Below are 16,259 nucleotides of genomic sequence, written 5' to 3'. Positions count from 1 at the left end.
ATTTTTATAGTGTTTTCCTTGGGGGGAAGAGGAGATTACTTCTTTTCAGAAATTGAAAACATCAAATGGCAACCCCTGATATTTCTATTGACGTTTTTCTCATCTGCTAGTGCTCTACACTGGATCTTGCAGGAAAAAAATCCTACTGCTTCTGTCTCAATAGCAGCTTAGTGCTGTTGATGGTGTGCTTTATTCACACTCATCTCCGTCATGCAGCTAGAGTGACTGCAGCCCCCTCTGAGTTTGTGCTATGCAGTGGTGTGTTTGAGTGTCAGGAGAGGGAGGGGAAGTAAGAAGGGGTCACCAGCCTGAGCAGTGCTGTCCTACAACTGCTTTGATATGTTTCCTAGAGACAACTTGTGCATTGGCTGCATGGTATGTGACCCATGGACTGTGTAGCAGCTGCAGGACCTTCATGAGCAGTAGGAACTGGGTAAAGCCAGTCTGAGGGAGAGTATGTTGTATGAAAATCTTGACATTTTTCAAGCATTTACCCAGGAAGATACTGATGGCTTGTTTAATTACATTTTTCTATCCTAATATCTGGAGAAACAAATATTTTATTGACTAAGTTGTTGTTTTGGAGAGTGAGTTTTCACATTTTGCTTTCCATCCCTGAAAGTCCCAGTAAATAGGGATTATGTGGGGGAGGGAGGTGGGATTCCATCCCCCAAAAGCTGCTGTAAGTAGGAATTATGTGAGTGAATTATGCAGAATGTAAAACAGAGAATAGAACAAAGTAGTAATAGTCACTTTGGAAGGCTTTAATTATCTTTAGACAGCAAAAACAGTTATTGTTACAGTTTATGGCTCAAGCTGAGCCAAATCCCTTTTGCACCATTTGGCCAAAGTGGTAGGAATAAGAAAATCAGAGCACAAAATAGCCTCTAAATGCATTTTCTTTGCATGTAGTTGCCAGTGAACGTAAACCTGACTAACAATAAGACTGTAGAAAATACAACATTTTAATTCTTTTATCTAAAAATAAATTGAATATGTTCATTCTACGTCATATATTTAAACATTACTGCTTCATCATCAAAACCACATTCTCTGTACTCCATAGAAAGAAAAACCTGCATGTATAGCTGAAAGTAAAAACCTACCTCACCCAATTCCTCTGTAATGAGTGATACATATGTGTATCCACAAAGCAATAGATTAAGCTCTACTAAATGCTAGCATTTTCTTCCAATGAAGTTTAAGCTAGTTCCAGAACTTATTAAACTCTTTTGTGTTATTCTCTACGCCATAATTACTTCTTCACATGAAGACGTGACTACAAAATTCATACAGGCATTCTAACACTCCCAAGACAAATCCAACAACAGCAATGTCATAAAATATGTTCATTACTTATGTATGGTTTTGGTTATTGATAGAAAGTAGTAATCTAATGTTTACTAGCTTTTCTGCAGCTACAAATATAACCGTAGGTGAAGGTCTGTTGTTTTGTGTTTTTTTTTTTTTTTTTTCTTTTTCAATTTGAGTGATGGGAAAAAAATATTACCAAGAAAATATACCTTGACTCGCACTTGGTAATATGAAGTTACTCTATTGACCCATTTGTATGAGTTGGAAATGACGATCATTATGCAGTTAGATGCAGGGAAATGTATTGTCTTAAACAATCAGACTTTCTGAGCTTAAATTCTGTGATTTTGGGGCTGTACTGTCTCAAAAAAAACTTGGGGTGAAAATGATATAGCTCAGGTATCTTCAGTTCACAATGAAGCAACACTTCCTGGCTCTCTTCTTTAGCTTCTCATCTCAGTTTTTCTACTCTTTATATGTTGTATTTGCTTTGAAAAGACAAAAGATAACTGAGATGAAGTGAAACTTGGACTGAAGAAACCAAAATGCCTGTTTATACATTAACATAAAACCTATAAAAAATTCTCATCTTCAATGAAAATATTTCAAAAACTGACAGTTTCTATTTTCATGAATCAATATATTTCACTAAGATTTCTTTCATAATGTTTTTGATTAGATTCTTGAGCTTACTTCTCAAGATAGCTTTGTTTTTCTCAAGACCTTGTATGAAAATATTCTGACTGATAGAATCTACTGAGTCTTCAGTTTTAAAATTGGGCCAGTAGCTTTCTGTAAATAGCTTAACACTAATTTCACACTGATGTGAGTTCTAAGTTCACAAAGAGGGCAATGTACGTGCAATCTTATACTGAGATTCCAAAATTCTCTATTTTTTCTAAAAATCTCTGAATGCAAAACCAGGCAGTACTGTTGTGACTTCCTTATTCCTAGGTAGGTGGTATTTGAATAAGACCTCTTTTCTCATCCTAAAATGGGGTAGGGAGTAGGTACATACAGGCTGTTCGTATACAGAATCACAGAATTGTTTAGGTTGGAAGAGACCTCCAAGATCACCTAGTTCAACTTCTGACCTAACACTAACCAGTCCTCCACTTTAACCATATCACTAAGTTCTACATCTAAACGTCTTTTAAATACCTCCAGGGATGGTGACTCAACCACTTCCTCGGGCAGCCCATTCCAATGCCTAACAACCCTTTCAGTAAAGGAAGTTTTTCCTGATATCTTCTTTGCTTTATACATGAGAGCTGAAGTTGCGTGGCTGAGGAGAAAAGCCTGTGAAAGATATATATTTTGGCTCTGGCAACAGTCCTTGTAATCCTTTTCAAAATTCCTTGAAGTACTGCCTTCATCTTACTCTGCCTTGTTCTAGTGTCATTTAGCACTTCGCCTTTTTCATAGGCAATTGTTTCTCTAACCCACTGCTGTATACATGAAACTACCAGATTTATGACATGAGTCCAGCAGCTTTTGTATTCAGAAACTGTGTTGTAATATAAACGTTTCTCCCTGAATACAGTGGCAAAGCAAGATGCTTGTTTGTTTTCATGGCTTGGAGTAAACTGAGAGACTAATACTGGCAAAAAGGGAGCTGTGTTAAGGGCTTGTGTAGGAACAAAAACAAGGAAAGGGAAGATTTCAGCAGAACAGAAATGGCATCACTTACTGCTTAACACACATTGATCTGAAGGAAATAGCCCAATTTTTATCAGGTTGACCGATCTTGAAAACAGTCCCTATTGTAGCATTAAGCCAAGACTGTCACAGATACTCAGTCCAAAGGAAAAATTCTGACCTGTACCCCTATGTCCAAGGGAGTGTCAGTTTGTAATTAACTGTGTGAAATCCCTTCCCCTCACTTTGGGACTGCTGTCGTCTGAGGCCCACTGACTCGCTCCGGGAGCTGCTGACTCCTGGAGGTGGGCAAAGAGACCCCTGCATCCAGCCCAACACAGAAAATTGTCACCTCTGTGAAGCCATGTGCGGCTCCTTACTGCACAGAGTGCCTTCATTGAAAAGGGTTTGACTTTGCAAAAAGCAAGCTAGCTCCGTGCTTGCACCGAACGGAGTTGTTTTGGCCACTGCGGACATTTCATGGGCTTCAGCACCATCCACCAAGCCCCTGTCCTGCTCTCATTGCTGGCAAGGACGCTTGCTCCACGTTTCGATGGCCTCTCTGGTTTAGAGTAAATGGGAGTCCAACACAGACATTTCCCTGATGACTTTCTACAGACACTTTGAATAAACTGAGGAGTAAATTTCCTTTCACCTGGCTTTTCACTTCTATTAAATACCTAGGAGTGCACTTATCTCACTGAACCTCTGATCCTTTAAAATTAAATTACCCTCCCCTGGTGAACCAGATCAAAAAAAAAGACCTTGTAAAGCAGAATAATCTTAGCTTGTCCTGGTTTTCCTGATTAAGCACTATTAAGATGAATGCCCTCCCCCATGTGAATTATTTCCTTGAGGTCCTCCCTGTTCTGCTGCCCTTGAGTTATCTTTAAAAGCTGCAAAGTGGTTTGTTAACATTTTTGTGTGTTTCAGAGCTTAGAAAGAATTGTTTCATATATAAATAGAGCCCTGTGACTGAATTCCTCAAAACTTTTTCCCCATAAGCTTATCTAAAAATGGAAATGGGAGACAACCAGCCAGGAAGGATTATATATATATATATATATATATATATGTATATATATATATATATATATATATATATACATATATATATATATATATAAGCAAGGAAAAAGACTTTGTTTAGGGAAAAAAATAATCAGTTTAGGAGTTTTCAGGAGCAGTCTGCTGTCTTTCCTGCAACCCTATATATATGTATATATAAAGTTATAGTACAGGCATTTCACACAATCTCAGTTAAGTACTTAGGGCATTTTCACCTTCAGGATGCTACAGCCAGTGATAGCTAATTGCTATTAAAATTATATTAAACCTACTGGGTAGTGAAGTCTGCCCTCACATCTGTTTTTATCCTGACTCTGAGGACACTGAGTCAGCCTGAGATAAGAGTTAGCTAGCGTAGTGTAGCTCACAACTAGCCCCTGACCAGCACTGGAATTGCACATGCCAAGATAAATTTAGGAGTCCCACTTCCTGTCTAATCAAATGCTGTGGCGTAATCTCCCCCAAACAGCTGCCTAGCTGGGGATCTGAGCTGCAAGCCAGCCTGCCTCTTTGTGGAAACCTGAGACAGAAAGCTTTCTCCTATATTTATATTGTTTATACTGAGCTGTCTATCTATTAAGACCCATGTGGAGACTTAAGTATAAAGTGCTGTTCATGCTCTTGCCTTCATGAGTTCGAGCCCTTTCTACAAGCAGCAGCAGCGGCAGTGACACCTCTGCTCAGGTTCTCAGAGCAGACTGCTGTGCTTAGCACAACTTGGCTGTTTCATTCAAAGTTTCTAAAGATCCAGCCTTCCCCTGAGTAAATTATTAAGAAGGGACTTGATCAGCCGAGACCCAGTGACCTATTTAGAGAACTCATCATTATCACCCTAAAGTAATGTCTCTGTGAATTGAATTCACAGTGAGTTCAGTGGTTGAGGACCTCAATAATTTTTTTGCTTTGATGTAATCATTCAGACTTGCATTAGTCTTATTTTTTTAAAGCTGTTAATATAGGACAGAACTTTTGACTTGGGACAGCTCTGTGATAACCATAAATCTTTTCCATCATTAGGAAAATATCCAGAATTGAATGACTGCTTTTATTTTGCATTCGGCTACAGGGCAGCTAACTTGAAGAAGTACAATTTCAGGCATATTCTGTGTGTGAGATAATGCCTTAATTCAAATTGCAGAAAAATCCAGAAAATCTTAATGCTGTTTTTAATGGATAAGTTGTGGAAAGCACTGTCGCCTACATTCAGGAAGAAATATAGGATATGACTCAGATATTTTTATATAAACTTTTCCTAAAAGTTAGTAGTAACACAGGATGACACCCCACGAGTAGGAGGACCTGTGGATTTAGCTGTATGGATTTACAAATACACTGTTACTAAATAAAAGAAGTAGTTTCTCACAGAAGAGTAGTTTGACAATTTTCACTGTAAGCAGAATGCATGGCATAAGTATTAGGTTTTTTTATTATTATTATGGGCTTTAGAGCCATATTTGTTTAGATGAGGATAAAAATAAGACATGTTATCATCCAGTGAGTACTGGAAGGCAAGCCTCTTGGTCTTTTTATACAGGATAATATAATGTATCAGGTTATGCTTTTAGTAATCAATTAGAGTACTAAATTTGTGAGAACCTATGACATCTAGAATAGCACAAAACTGTTTTAACAAGTGTGAGATCTGTCTTTTGTTTGATTCTGCAAGTTTATCAAGAACCTGATGGATTCAATTCTCTTCCACTTAATGTTGCTTGGTGTGGTACTTAGGGTATCTCTCCAATGCATCTCTGTGGGTTTAGCTACACAAAGGGTGAAAGAAGTTGAAAGCAAAAATCTGCAACTATTCCTCTTAAGCCTCCATTCTGTTTTAGTATGCACCATGTTTTTCTTCCTAAGACTATGAATAAAAGAAAATCTTAAACTGCTAATGTATATCAGATTTCAGAAGAGCAGATTTTTCAACTCCAAGAGCAAGACAAATAGATGAAACTTTAATTACAACATCTATATATCAAGCTCCTGATGATGATCCTCTGAGGTTAATTCAGTTGGAATATTTTCAGTAAAGTTACAGGCAAAACAGAGCTACACTTACATGTTAAAATGCAAATGAAAATAGAAGTCTCACTTTCTAAAAGAATACTAAAAAATAAAATCCTGAGTTGCACACATAGTTCAAGAATCACGGGTTCTAATCTACACCATAAACCACAGCATCATCCAGTATTTTGCCTTCCTGTGTGTAAAGCATAAGGCACAGAATGTTGCATAATACTTCTGAAAAAAAAAAGTAGAATGTTGTCTGATTTAACTCAGAAAATTCTCTATGCTAAATAAAGGTTTATCTTGGCCTTTTTTCTGATTGGCAACTTTTTTTTATAAGAACACTGTTAACAGATTGAGAGTACAAAATATGAAGCTCATCATCCCGGAGTTACTGCTGGTAGCAGCCAAATATTATTACCAGCTCAACAGAAACATAAGATCTGCAAGTACATCAGACTAGTAGGACATCCTTTTCATTGGTTACTTTATTTTCTTTCACATGTTTTAGCAAAGATGAATGAAGAGCAAAGTAAATCATAGCACTCGTATACATGTATGCTAGTTTTCTATCTTTTGCTTTTTAATGTGGTTATGTCTGTAAAAGCAGCATACAGTATCTGAACCTTCTTGGTCTTAGATCTTTTGGGAATACATGCTATCAAGCAGATACACCCCACTATGCAATTGATATTGACAACTACACCAGGTGGGATCTGTGACAGGATTTTACATATTGAACCTATGCACAAAATTTGCATAGAAAAGCGTAAAGGGGAAAAGCAAAAAAAAAAAAAAAAAAAAAAAAAAAAAAAAAAAAAAGTTTACACAGCTCCAAGCCTAGCAGCTTACAAACTGATGTTAAGAAAACCTGGAGTTATAATGGTAAATATTAAAACACTAAAGAAGACTTTTGAAAGAAAATTAGATTTTCCTAGCTCTAGGGTCTGAGTTATAACTATTGGATGTTCTGAGAAAACAGCAGAGGAGAGTAATTTCTAGAAAAGAGCAATTTCTTCCTTTTTGTCAGAAGCTGCTGGTAACCACTGAGCTGACTCAGGGAAGCCATCACTACATCTCCCAAACAGTGGGTTTTCTGTAGTGTCCAGTTCCAAACACGGCATATATTTTGGCTGGTAACATGCTGCTGAACAGGGAGAACAGCTAAAGGGCTTTCAAGGAATAAGTAATATCCCTCTTTATTCCCATCAGGCTGAGAACTTTTCTAAACAGAGGACGCATTTTGCAATATGTCCAAATAATGTCTAGCATACTCTGGGTATTAAGCTAGTAAATATATGTAATGTACATAGTCATGTGGCATGGTATGAATATTTTTTTGTTGTTGTTGTTGTTTGTTTGTTTGTTTGTTTGTTTTTCCTATGCTGTTGTTTCAAAAAATCTCTAACCCAGTAACCTCTGACCTAAATCCAGATGTAATCACGTGAAAAGGATTTTTAGGGAATAGGTTTCCAGTTGAACTGTGACTCTAGATCCAAGTCACATTAAGGGGCATGGTTTTTTATTCTGCAAGTTTTAATTACTAAAATGAACCTGAACCTGTGCCTTTAAAAGAACTTGAGTACATCCCACTGAAGTAAATAACTTCCCTTTTTTGTTTTAACATCCTGTGAAGGTAGAACTGCTATGCCATGTGTGTTACCTTTGCTCCATCATGAACACATCAACGTCACCCTGACTGCCAATGTCATCAAGTATAATCAGAATTGGAAGTATAGTCTTTCAGAAGAAAGATTTATATATATATATATATATAAAGTGGGTAAAAATTATTCTTACATGTAGTAGACATGTCTGTAGACATTCGTCTCAGTCAAGTGGTGTGGAAATCTCTGCTAGAAGCATCTCTGTCAGAGAAAAAAACTGAATTAAAAAGATAGCTGCAGAGAAGGGAAGACTAGACTGGACTAAATGTAACACTGTGCACATGGCTTAGGAGTACTCATGTCTGTTAGACTACAAATGCATGAATACCCTTCAGGAGAATTAAAAAAAAAAAATCTAGATAATTTTATTTAAATAACTGTATTCAAAGCAGGTTGATAACTGCTGTTAGTTAGTACTGTGATTTCATGAGTGCTTCAGTTAACATTTGCAACACTTTTCACCATCTAATTGTTGAGACAAAGAGAAATCTGGAAGAGCAACCTCCTCCTTCCAGAATGGGATTTCTGTGTGCTGATGAGAAGGCCCCTCTCCCTGGACTTTTTCTTGCTCCATGTTCCAGTTTCTGTCTGTGCCATCTGTCCCATTGCATGCACTGTGCAAAAAGCAATAACCAGTGTTATCAGTGCTATCTCCAACACGTACGTCTATAAAATTGCACTCCTCTACCGGGTGTTTTTTTCCCAGAATTTATCAGGTTGTTCTTTTAACTTGCCATTCCTCCCTCCCTTCTGTCCTCTTTAATTCCGGCTGCTCTTTTACAAAGTCTTGGTTGATCATTTCCTAATAAAATACTCTGGTAAATTTTAAATGTATAGTTAGACAGTTAGTTGCAGACCTCACCCAGACAATACTGCCTTCTAGATTGTGTTGCTTGGGATTATGTGTATATGTTCAGTTTGGAGTGTTTGGTTGTATTCTTTTCAGTGCAGAAGTGAAGGTCACATTTTTGCTTCTGTCCAGTTTTATCTTCCTCACATATCACCGAACCTTTTACCAAGAATTTTACCATGGAAAAAAATATTATTTTACTCATCTGAGGGCAAAAGCATCTCTTCTTTTTTAGATGGAATGTACATAAAATAAGAAAGTTTCTGATTCTGAAATGCAATGATCTGTATGGTAATGGGAAAGATACTTCAGGAATATATTATTTCTTCAAAATAACTCAATTTTGAAGAAATGAGAGGGAAATGGTCTCTACTTACATAGAGAAAAGATTCTGAAAAGATCTTAACTGCAAAATTGTCAGCTTAGCGTTATTGTAATTAGTGCTTCCCACACTGGATTCATACCATCCTGTTATGGCCAGTTGACAAATGCTGCTTATTTGGAAACCTGAATAAGCAATGTTACCTTAGACTTTTAAAGTAGGAGTTTTGCAGTTGTCTCATCCCCTATTTATTGGGAATCCATATATTATCTAAATACAATGTATATAAAACACACAAGGCCTGGTTTTTAACATTTTTAACATTACTTCCTCCAATACTTTATGGTGTAACAAGATCAGCTCTTTAATCACTGAAAGGTCAGGGAGGTCCAGAAACACCACTTAATGATTCATTAACGTTGAAAAAGTAGGCACAGTTGCAAATGATCATTCTTCTCTTAGGACTAAATCAATGAGTCTTCTATACACAAATAGGCTCTTGTTTGTTTGTTTCCACTAAGCAGTTTCCACTAAACAGTTAGACTGAAGCCAAATTAAACAGTTAGACTGAAGTCAAATGCTGTTTTCTACTTGCTTGCCCTTGCTCTCTCTGCATCTCCCTCCCCTGTGCAGCAGCAGCCTCAGTGTGTCCTACATGTATTGTGAGTTGATGCTGCCACGGTGAATCAGTGAGGAACCTTCACAAAGGAGCCCCAGACATTTAAAAAAAATGACTGAGCTTCAGTTATGGGGACTGACAGATAAATTTTCCATCTATTTCTATGTATATGTTCTCTTTTTTTTTTCTTTTTTTTCTTTTTTTTTTTTTTTCTTTTTTTTTTTTTCTTTTTTTTTTTTTGGTGTATGTTGTTGGAAATAAGAACAACAAATAAATATTTTTGTTATGAATGAAAACACCCCAACCTGTTCTGTCTCACTAACAAAGACCCCACCAGAGACAGCATGGTGAAATGAAAAAAGACCTAGATCTCTGCTGTGCATCTTCATATTTAATGTTCATGTATGCGGAGTACAAAATTAGAAGTGTGGGAATATTTCACTTATGCTCATGTAAACATATTTAGGACACCTGAACCTATTTTTTTCCTGTCAGAAAGACAGGCACAGGAGTGCAGTGTGTGGGAGTTGAATCTCTTGGGAGTGTTCTTGGGAGTGTCAGGGTTTCTTCTCCCTGAATTGCCTTGAATTTGGAAGATCTATTTTATTACCTTCAGTTGCTGTTTTCTTTTTTCCTACAAAGAGCCTTACTCAAGCAAGCTATCCTTTAAGCTAGTTCATGACCAATTAACTCAAGATGTCTTTTGAAGTTTGTTTCTGAGTGAACTCTTATGGACATTGACTGGCTAAATGAAAAATGAAAATGATTCCTTTGAAGGTGGTGTTAAATGTTGCTTATGAAACAACAGCATCTATGATAAATTAATAGAAAGGAATCCTAAATATGAGCAAAGCAATTTTAATTATTTTGTTTAAGTGGCTATTAGTAAAAATTGATTTGAGATACTAACTCGGTTGTTATTATCCTGCCTGCTGTAAAGTATATTATTCTGGTCTTAATTGTCTCGCCATGTTTAGTATTGACATCTTCATGGCTAGACTTGGTCAATAATTACAGCTGATTATCATCACTAAAAATAATTCTACACTGCTGAATCCTCAAATATATAAATCAGGGCTTCTCACACAGTCTTTTTAAAATATATTTGAGTACAAGGTGGATGTCAAATGAAGCTAGATTAAAGAAGCAAGGGTTCTATAACTGAATATAATAATCACGATGTTTTTTAAGGGTGTTTTAAGGAAAGCAGTCAATGTCAGATTATTGGGTTTGCAATAGTAATGTTGTTGCTATTTTAAATGTGATGCACAAGTAGATAAATATGTAAAATCACAGAGCACTTCCTTTTTTGCATTAGTAGAGAAAAATCCTTCATAAATTTCCTTTAAATGCTACCTGTAACAGATTCTATTGTCTTGTTCTTGGGCAAGAAATGTATTAGTATGAAGATGGTAACAACCTCAAAATGCGTTTCATTAATTCGATTCATAAAAATACGTTCATAAAAGCGTGTTCATACCATTTATAAAACATGGTAATTTCATTTTGATAAGGACCTATAAACATGTAGGCTCTCCATAACAGTTTTAAAGTGAATGTTGGAGTTTTTTTAGCAAGGCTGTACGTGACTGACCGTCTTATTTGACTGTTGTCGTATATCCAGCTGGTCTAACTTTAGGTATTTGGAAGGTAAATATATGCATTTGGGCAAGTCTTACGCCCTGTTTACATGAATGTAGAGAAGCACACTTCCTGAATACTGCCCACTTTGACCTATTGCTGTCACCTAAAACAAGACATTGAGTCACATTATGCAAGACTATTTCTGGCTTCAAATGTGTGTTACAGACATTTGCATTTTAATGTTACATCAGATTAACTCCACTTTCCACGTGTGGTGGTTCTACTTGCTGGGTTGGGTTCTACCCAACTGCTCCCTTACTCCCCCTCCTCAAAAGAAGAGGGTGAGAAGAGAGTATGATGGAAAGAAAATAAATAAATAAATAAATAAATAAATAAATAAATAAAGCTCATGGGTTGAGATAAGGATAATTTAATTAAAGGAAAAAGAAAGAGGGAAAAAGAAAAACAAGCAAAGGGTGTGTGGAAGCAAAGAGGGAAGAAAAAAACAATCATTCTCTACTTCCCATCAATGAGCAATGACTGGCTACATCCTGGGAAGCAGGGCCTACACACTATAATGCATAACCTCCAATGTTATTTATCAAATTATGCAGTCTGAGATAAAAATATTTATGCTTTTATGTAGAGGCATTGAACCTTGAATTATGAGAATGTGAGGAGAAAGAAAATTTGCTCTGGTACTTTCATTTCCTATTTGGATTAATTCTTCAAGAGTAAACTGTTCTTTATGATTTGAGCAGTGGGTTTGAACTGAGTTTCCTGAAAGAATTGATAACTTACATGCTGGCTTCCCTTGTCTCTAGATTAATGTTTAATCATAGTAAGAGTTCAGATAAGTCCATTTCTTCTCTACTCAAAAGAGTCTAAATAGTTTTCCCAATTAGCAGAATATTGCCACTGGTATGAGAATGATCTGAAAGAAATGACAATTTAAATGACAGTATTTTCTTACTTTGCTCTCTATGTCCATCCCTAGATATTCAAACTGCAGATCAGTGAACCCCTTAACTCACTGTACACTCAGCTCACTGCTGTGTGACTTTTCTCTCACGATTATCTGGTTAACAGTGTTATTCTTCCTTTTATACTATGTTGTTTAATTTTGTTTGTTTGTTCGTTACTCTGTTGTTGATTTATGTGACATTAATCATCACAATTGCAAAGGAAAAAAACATCAAGTTGAACTCACAAACCAAACTACTACCAAAGGTTGGAATGACAAGCCGTCGTTTTCAAGATAACACAATACATGTATAATAGTGATTGCAATCTACACATGACACAGTTAGGTCTAGGAATACATTCTAACACCCCCCAGGTTATTTTCAGCATATTAGTAAATGGTATGATTTACTATGTTCAGATGCACTTTTTTTTTTTTTTTCTTAATTCCAGCATTTCAGCAAACACTTAGGTCAGATTTCACATTAAACTTGTTTGTATTAGGTAGGTACATTATTACGTTATTACTTCCCTTTCCTGAATATAATTATTTTCCATAAATGAATCTTGTCTTGAAAGACAAAATGAATTGAGTAATATAGCTTGGGGAGAGAGCCTACTTAGGTTTTCCATGTGCCCATTACTAAAGATATGATATTCATTTAAAAAGAAAAAAAAAAAAAAAGAAAAGAAAAAAAAAAAACCTTCATACCCTGAGGAAGCTCCAGAATCAGATTAAGAGATAATGGATCATTATCAGGACTATATAAACAGCATTTGTATTGATTAATCCATGTTACAACTCTTTAAAAGAGCTAATAATTTTAGTGCCAAATAAAGAAGAGATTGCAGTTTCCAGTGAGGAAATGGCCATAATTGCCATTTGGGTAGTGGATAAGAGATGATTATTAGACACCGTCCATTATTATGATCCAACAGTGAAGCTGCTGACCACAGAAGCCATTATTCTGCAGATGAACACTGAGCTGCAAAGCATGTGCTGGTCTCTGACACCCACTCCACATATTGAAATAACAATAAAAAGTAAGATTACTGTTCAATGTGCATTTCAGTATGAACCTATGCATTTTTAAGCATTCTCCTTGTCCCTAATCTTGACACACCTAAACTACACGGGGATGCCCCTTCAAAATATTATGTTTATGATGTGGCCATATGTCTAATCACATAAATGAAAGGTTGAATATTTAGTAATAATTTATTCCTACTTTCCAAAAGTTCATAGACACAAATGCTAAAAAACAGCATCTATTCTCACTAGCACATCTGAATTCTAAAAACATTCATGGGGAGACGTTACACTTTGATCCTAAAAAGACTTTTTTAATTATTATTTCTGTAGGGGAGGGTTACTTTTGTGTATTTGTAACTTCATGTTCTCATCAGGTACTAAATATTATCAATACCTCTTTCTGTGGAGAGAATAACTAGATTGGAGGTACTGTTCCTCTGTGTTTGAGACCTATGTGAGACCTTACACTATAACGAGGAGTTATTAGCATTTACTCTCCATTTATCTATAATTAAGGAAAAATAATCAGAATCTGGAAAAAGTTAATTTTAATCTAAGTTCCAAATGATAACTCAAATTCTGCAACTTTCATCAATCTTAATTCATGACATTGTTTCTAGAATATAACCTAAGAGCGTATCTCTACAACAGCTGTTAAATTTTAGCTTACATTTTAATATTGTTATAAGTAATGTCCCATTCTTACATTCTAACACAAATAGGTGAAATTGAACAAAGTTTGAATGGTGCAGTGTGTTAGGCATTGAGTCAGCTATTTGTAACTGAATTCCTAACAGTAAATGGTGGTATTAGTACAATTATTGGCAATTTAGTTATCAAGCTAAAAGCATTCTTAAGTGGACCTAGCCAGTTCAGAGATGATTGCTTCTTAAGGTAGGAAAAAGATACTTGTTTAATCTTTATCCTTCCATGTATTCTTGTTTGCTAGAGAATACGTTAAGTGCCCTGTAACTTTGAATTCAGTTATTTTAAAATTATTTTTACATGTTTCCATAAGGATTCCATTACAGTTAAGCATTAATGAGGACACATAATAAGCAGTTACCTGTAAAATACTTTCATCTGAGATGTACTTCTAAATAGTACATCTTGGTGGTAAAATTTTTGCCTACAGCAGCTATCATGTCAGCCTACAGCATGCATTATGCTACTTGTATAAATGCAGAATTAGAATGCCTAAGATTTTAAGAGATTATTCTGTAGTTCAGTGAGCTGATCTGGAAGCTAAAAGCAGTTATCTAGATGATGTTGATCTGAATGACTATAAATAAGATGTGCTTATACAATTGCTGATAAAATGGCCAATACACGAGTGATTAAAATTTCTGTTTCACTAGAAGATACAGGAGATTGCTGTCTTTTTTAACAAAACTTTCCTCACCATACTTTGCAGTTGAAGAACTAGATATATAGGCACCAAGCGTGTTGGAGTTTAAGAAGTGTTTGGATTGTGGACTTAGTCACATGGTCTAAAATGTTGGGTAGACCTGTGTGGTGCCAGAAGTTGGACTCGATGATCCTTATGGGTCCCTTCCAACTCAGGATATTCTATGATTCTACGATTCTATATTTTAATATGGTAAGAAAGACAGTCTAGAGTTTACATTCAAAAATAACCTTTCTAAAAGATACGCTGTATTTTTAATAAAGGACTTTTTTATTTAAGTTAATCTAGTTAACTTAGATTGCAAAATGCAAACATTTTTATTGTTATTACTCCCAGAAGTACTTGAAAAAAAATGTGTTTTCAAAAATGACACCACAACAGAAGGCATTATGATATACTACTCACTCATGGTATTAAAATAACAATGCTGCTAAATATTCAGCAGCAGAATTTAGATATGGATGTGATAGGTACCTTCACTTAAAGGGGAATTTTTCACTATAATTTATTTCACACTTACTCTGAAAAGCTTCATTGCTGTGGGGTTTCCTTCTCTATCTCCTTTCTTCCCCTAGAAGAATATTGCATAGGAGAGATCATGCTCAGGTTTATTTTTATGACATTCTCTCTAAATTTTTTGATAGATTTTTCCCATCACTACTAGCTTCAGCTGCTTTAAATACTTCATTTGACTTCCTTCATATTTTATGCTCTCCAGGGACTGCTTTTGAAAAGTTGCACTACAATCATAACCCCTAAATTATTGCTCAGTAAGAGCTCTTCATTTTCACTAGTTCTTTTAATCTTTTAATCTTTTAAGTAAATATGGTGATCAAGTTTGTTACTGTGCTCTGGACTCAATAATTTTATTTATTTATTTCTGTAATGTTAATCCCAGAACTGAGTAATTTGTAATGCACATTTCCACGAAACTTGGTTAAGATTCATTACTAAAACCATTTCAAATCACTTCAGTTGCTGAAGAATCAGTCTGAGCATTCTTAGCATTCACTGAAGCCAAAGCAGAAATTCTTCCTGTCTTGATGTCATGGACATCAATGGCTGCAATACAAAAGAGGGCTGAGGCACATAAAAGAGGACTACATGAGTATTTATGATTTAACATGTATTTATGGTTTTCTAGCATTTAGGTGGTTTCAGATGTGTAGAATTCAAACTCACAACTAATACAGAAACAGAAGGGAGGTTTTAAGGTGCAGACTTCTGAAGAGTAATGGTCTGTGTGTTATTTCTTCCAAATAAACCCTCATACTAAAAATTGGTAGCATTCCTATTTCACCAGTAAACATTTTGGTTATCACAAAAGCAAGTTGTGTCTGACTTGATTGTTACTGAGACTTAAACACGACAAGCACTTTGTTTGAAAACTGACAGTCATATATAGCATCTTCGAGCTGAAAATGGAAGGCAAGAAAAAAAAAAAAAGAAAGAAAGCCACTCCTTTTTGTTATGCTATTCCTTGCTAAAATAAAGTGGTGATGTTTGTACCTAGTCAAGCATAGCTCTCCTTTGATCTACATAATGACTCATTTACACATTCACAGTCAAGCTTGTACTTTCCCTGACATGTAGTTTTTAATCAACAGACTGACATCGTCTGTAGCAAATTGCCTATAATCAGTGCTGTCCTGAGATGGGGGAAGGAACCTCAGCATGCCATAGCTCCAGAAATGTGTAGGTTTGTAGGATACTGCTAGCAGTTCTGGTGAAGAGTAAACTATAAGCTTCCTTTTCCTAGTGGCTTTCATGTTAGAGTCATCCATAGAAG

This window comes from Aythya ferina (assembly GCF_964211825.1).
Source record: "Aythya ferina genome assembly, chromosome: 6".
Lineage (NCBI taxonomy): Eukaryota > Metazoa > Chordata > Aves > Anseriformes > Anatidae > Aythya > Aythya ferina.
The sequence above is the reverse complement of the archived record's forward strand: the minus strand, read 5'-3'. Positions refer to the sequence as shown.